Source organism: Oxyura jamaicensis, chromosome 1 (assembly GCF_011077185.1).
Source record: "Oxyura jamaicensis isolate SHBP4307 breed ruddy duck chromosome 1, BPBGC_Ojam_1.0, whole genome shotgun sequence".
Lineage (NCBI taxonomy): Eukaryota > Metazoa > Chordata > Aves > Anseriformes > Anatidae > Oxyura > Oxyura jamaicensis.
Genome location: NC_048893.1, coordinates 23,920,566 through 23,926,499, shown reverse-complemented (window position 1 = coordinate 23,926,499; position 5,934 = coordinate 23,920,566). Strand labels below are relative to the sequence as shown.

At 39.8% G+C, this 5,934-nt stretch overlaps 1 long non-coding RNA gene across 1 annotated transcript in view; it reads left to right on the top strand.

Moving 5' to 3' along the window:
* LOC118158330 overlaps window positions 1–5,381 on the top strand; it is a 12,814-nt gene extending 7,433 nt beyond the window's left edge. Inside the window, exon 3 of the long non-coding RNA XR_004746822.1 lies at window positions 5,199–5,381. This is a non-coding gene — a long non-coding RNA (uncharacterized LOC118158330). The remainder of the gene's footprint in view (window positions 1–5,198) is intronic.
* The last annotated feature ends 553 nt before the right edge of the window (window positions 5,382–5,934 follow it).

Sequence of the window (5,934 nt, the reverse complement as noted above, 5' to 3'; positions counted from 1 at the left end):
TTTTTTTTTTTTTTTTTTTTTTTTTTTTTTTTTTTTTTTAAGAAAGCTCAGTTCCATTTTTAATTTTCAGAAGCCTCATTTTGGATTGTGAGGAGAAACAAATAAAAATCGATGTGGACTTCCTAGGTCTGCCACAGATTGCTTTTGTTGCAGACATGAAGTATACATATGTGACATGCAAGAAAAAGAAAATAGGAAGGCAAGTCTGTGAGCATATTTGTGAATGTTTTAAATAAAAACTGAGTATTAAACTGCTCCCCCCGCTTTTTCAGGAACAAAACCTGAATGCTTTGTTCAGTCTCTGACTAAAATCTGTGCTCTCAGGTCCTCAAAAATACTGCTGTACTTAGTTCTTGTTATCTTATGCACACCTTCTCACCTCACAGTCTAGCTTTTTAATTGTGAAAAATAACAAATATAAGTATATACTCTTATTAGCAGAACCATAAATTATTACCAATTTAAATAAGGAATAAAAGTATTTTGTTCTGTTCTAGTGCATGTGTAATTATTCTCACGAGCAAAGAGCAAAAAGACGTAACATGTTGGGACAGTTTCATTTGAAAAGTACTTTGTTAGCTTTCATGTAGGTTACACCACGTGATTTAGTGGAATTACTTTCCCTCTTTCCTTTTCATCCTGGGTAGGATTCAAGATTTAAAAACTATACAGCATGTTTGCTGCAGAAGTACGTTAGAGGAATTTTCTTACTATAGAAGCTCACCCAACATTTTTCCCTCAATTAATTTTCAGAGCTTTTCAACAACCTTTGCTGGCTTGAGAATTCTTGTTCTTTCATTATTTACTCTGCCCTCTATATATAGCCTGCAATATATGTATACATTCTCAGGTACTAGGTGTATTTCCCATTTCAGCTGGGAAGTAAGTTTTATGACAGTGATTTTGGTGGAGTCATTCTTGTTTTAGGCCATTGAAGAATAGAAATTGAATCTTTGTATGCAGAATATTTGAACAAAAATGTATAATTGAGAAGAGAGAACAATGTATCAACAGTTGATTGCTTTGTGGTACTTATGCCTTTCCACGAGGATCTCAAAGGGATATGCAACTGTTAAAGAAAAATCTATATTTGTATATTATTTTAAACTTTTAAACCTGGGAAAGTAGAGATTTCTTTCAACTTGTTTTCACAAATCAATTTACCTGGGAAGTGTGAAATGATAATTGCTACTATTCCCTGTTTGATTTTTTTCTGGATGGCCAAATCAGGCATTTAAGATCCCCAGAGCTGCCACAGCTAACAGCTCTGTGCTTCATGTTAGCATACCAGGCTGCTGACTGCAGTGAAGCTGAAGTGAAGCTGATGATTATTTCATTCAGTTATATTTGTTACAGGGGTGGAAGGCTCTGGGGTGGGGAGAGTTGGAGTTCTGATGTCAGATATCTCCCAGCTATCTTCTCCTGAGAGTCCTCAGGCATAAAGACTTTTTTATTAAAAAAAAAAAAAAAAAAGGTTTATATTTCAGTAATTTCCCATAATTACCCAAGTTTGAAGAGATTATCATAATTTTCTTACCCATATTAACAGAAGAGTTTCCTGACTCTCTTTTTTTTCTAACTACAAAACATTTTCCACCTCTGTTCGTCTGTCCCTTTTTAAAAAATATACGATATTATTAAAACACTCATAATGTGGAAAAGTACCTCTACTATATATTATTTCTACCTCATATTCACATTTCTTTACTGGTAGTTCTCAAATATGTCAGGAATAGTACCTATTTGAATATGAGCCAGCAGTGTGCCCTGGCAGCCAGGAGGGCCAATCGTATCCTGGGGTGCATCAAGCACGGCATCGCTAGTAGGTCAAGGGAGGTGATTGTCCCGCTCTACTCTGCGCTGGTGCGGCCTCACCTCGAGTACTGTGTGCAGTTCTGGGCACCACAGTATAAAAAGGACATGAAACTGTTGGAGAGTGTCCAGAGGAGGGCTACGAAGATGGTGAAAGGCCTGGAGGGGAAGACGTATGAGGAACGGCTGAGGTCACTGGGCCTGTTCAGCCTGGAGAAGAGGAGGCTGAGGGGAGACCTCATCGCAGTCTACAACTTCCTCGTAAGGGGTTGTCAAGAGGCAGGAGACCTTTTCTCCATTAACACTAGTGACAGGACCCGCGGGAATGGGGTTAAGCTGAGGCAGGGGAAATTTAGGCTGGATGTCAGGAGGGGGTTCTTCACAGAGAGGGTGGTTGCACACTGGAACAGGCTCCCCAGGGAAGTGGTCACTGCACCGAGCCTGTCTGAATTTAAGAAGAGATTGGACTGTGAACTTAGGCACATGGTCTGAACTTTTGGGTAGACCTGTGCGGTGTCGAGAGTTGGACTTGATGATCCTTAAGGGTCCCTTCCAACTCAGGATATTCTATGATTCTATGATTCTATGATTCTATTTATTTATTTATTTATTTATTGGATCTTGACACAAAAAAACACTTTAAGGAAATAGACCTCGATTTAAAAAAAGAAAAAAAAAATCAGAATGTCAATGCAGCCATAAATCACAAAAGCTTTCAAGTTGCTTTGGAAATTCCTAGTATATTTAACAAAATGTTATCTATACAAAGCACCTGGAAAAGGACATCTGAATGACTTTCCAAAGATCTGTTTCCAAAGAACGTTTTTTTGTACAAGTGCCTAAAAAGCATATATTCTTAACAGCAAAGTAATGAGTTTTTTTCAGTACATTAGTCATGAAAATCTGACTTCTGTGTGAATTCACATTCTTCTTCGTACAGTTTCAATTTGCACCTGAAAAAGTTCAAGAAATACTTATTGTTTGCCAAGTGATGGTGGTGCTATTGGCACTCTGGAAACAAGGAAATGTGATTCTTGTCTTAAGGCACAGTTCAACCACAGAAAATGGTTCAGGCATGTCAAAATATGTGAAAGTAAAAAGGTATTTATTTGTAGGTTTAATAGAACCAGTGTGAAGGAATGATTCGATGACAAGTTGGGAGTAAAGAGAGCACTGAAAAGGAGAGGTTTTCACCTCCATAAGAAAGAATGGGAAAGGGTACCTGTTAAAAATTGAAGAATCAGGTTGTAGAAAAATTTACATTTTTTTTCCCATAAGCAGGTTTAGGATGTCAAATTTGGTAGAGGACATATGTCTCCCTCTGGACAGTTTCTCAACTCACCCATATTCTAATCTAGGGGTGGTAGTAGTTCTTCTTGATACCATTTACAAAGATAAGAAGAGAGACATTGGGTTTCTTTAATTTTTTTTTTTATTTTATTTTATTTTTTTTTGGTGTGTATCCACATACTAGAGAGCTTAATAGTCCTTCCAGCACAGAAAGAGAAATATAACCAGCAGAGCAGCTGAAGAGAGCCAGAGGCTATGTGGCTTTTGGAGTAGCAAGGAGAAGTTAAATAGCCTGGGAGCTGGCTGCAGAAAGAGGGCTCAGTGGCTTGGATATTGGGATGAAAGGCTCTGAGCTGGCATGAGAAACAATATGCTTCTGGCAGGGGGACCATAATTGCCATGAAAAAGCCTTGTGGGTGGCCCATTAAAAAGGGGGTTTACAGCTGGGCCTAAAGGGGGCTGGCAGAAGAGGGTTCCTGGACGTTGGATTTGCCAGCCTGTGTATGCTTGTAGAAAGGCAATGACCCACAGGGAGCTGGCTGGACAAACCCCACCAGGCATTGAGTTGTCTTTAGGGCTGAATGAGGTATGGAGATTTTACATTTGCTGGTAACTATTTGCACACACACAGCATGAAAAGAATATGACTCAGAAACACAGGTGGAGAAAGGGTACATTCGTTCCAATAGGACCAAATTAACACGAACCATTCCTGAGGGAGGCTTGTTTAAACACATCTGTGATCCTATAGTTACTAAGACTGCACATCTTCTTTAGGCATTTCTAATTCTTCACTCAGCTTAAAATTATAAAGTATTTCCAAAATAAATAAATAAAAAGCTTTTTTTTTTTTTTTTTTTCAAATTAAACTATTTAGTTGTTTATCCTACCCTCTGAAGACTTGGAGTACACAAGACAATTACTCTGTTAACAAACAAACAAACAAACAAAACTGACAGGATTGGAAGGCCTTTCATGTTTTTCCTCCCTTGGTTAGCTTGTTTATAGCCAACTATAATCATATCTTTCCATACTTTTTAATGGGTCCTATTTTCCACAGCTCATCTTTTTTTTTCTTCTCTCCATCCCCCGCCCCACCTCCACCCCCCCCCCCCACCGCAGTTGCTTTCTCTAGATTTTCTTCAACTTCATCTTTCTTAAAATATGGTAGCCCAACTGAATATAGTATTCCATTTAAGTTCCACACTGGTGCCAAATACAGCAGAACAGCTCAGCTACCTTCCAGACAACACAAAATGACATACACCTTTCTACAACAGCATGACAGAGTTGATTCAGAGTTACTCTGTGAAGCATTCTAACTTCTAGGTCCTTTCTGTGTCATTGCTGCCAATCAGCTAATGCTGTCTCCTGTATTAAATCCCCATATGCAGTATATTGAATTCCATCGTTATTGAAATCCACCTTTTTTATATCAAAATATTCCTTAAATTGTCAAAATCATCTTCAATGAACCCTGCCTGCCATCTTCACTCACTCATTTTTTAATGAAAGTTCTTTCATCCGAACTATTAATAGAGAGAGAAAGCACAGGGAAGAGCCCTAGAGAACCTGACATAATAAGAAACAGTTTATAGAATCACAGAATGGTTTGGGTTGGAAGGGACCTTAAAGATCATGTAATTTCAACACCCCTGCCATAGGCAGGGACACCTCCCACCAGACCAGGTTGCCCAAAACCCCATCCAACCTGGCCTTGAACACCTCCAGGGATGGGGCATCCACAGCTTCTCTGGGCAATATGTTCCAGTGCCTCACCACACTCTTAGTAAAGAATTTCTTCCTTATACCTGATCTAAATCTATCCTCATTTAGTTTAAAGCCATTCCCCCTTGTCCTATCTCTACACCCCCCGACAAAGAGTCCCTCCCAGCTTTCCTGTAGGCCCCCTTTAGGTACTGTAAGGCTGCTAGAAGGTTTCCCCAGAGCCTTCTTCTCTCCAGGCTGAACAAGCCCAACTCTCTCAGCCTGTCTTCATAGGAGAGGTGCTCCAGCCCTCTGATCATCCTTGTGTCCTTTTTCTGGACTCACTCCCACAGGCCCATGTCATTTTTATACTGATTTTTTATACTCAGGTTTCACAAGAGCAGAGCAGAGGGGGAGAATCATCTCCCTTGACCTTCTGGCAACACTTATTTTGATGCAGCCTAGGATATTGTTGACTTTCTGGGCTGCAGGTGCACATTTCCAGCTCATGTTAAGTTTTTCATCAACCAACACCCTCAGGTCCTTCTCTCTGAGAGGCTGCTCTCAATCCATTCTCCCTTCACCCAGACTGTATTTGTGCTTATTTGTGCTTGGGATTGCCCCAGCCCAGATGCAAAACCTTGCACTTGGCCTAGTTGACCCTCATGAGGTTCACACAGGCCTGCCTCTCAAGCCCATCAAGGTCCCTCTGGATGGCATCCCTTCCCTCCAGTGTGTAAAAAGTTGGCAGATAGCCCTAGAGGATATGTCTGCTGTTAGCTTTGAAACTATCATACATATACAAGTCTTCCTCAAGAGAGTGCTGTGTGGAAGGTCCTCAAAGGCTAAAAGTCAAGTAACATCCTTCTGCTGCCTCCTGCTCTGTACATAAGATGATTTTCTCTGGAGAAAAAGGGAATTGCATTGGCTGAATATGTTTGATTCCTGAAAAACCAGTCTTGGTTTTTCTTTTTACATAATTATCCTTCAGATACTTGCAAACCGCTTTTAATAATTTACTTTGGATTTTTCCTGGAGATCAAAAATAGTCTGTTTTTACAATTCCATTCTACCCTTTTCAAAACTGGAAATATCTATGCCTTCAGACTGTCTTGACTACCACGA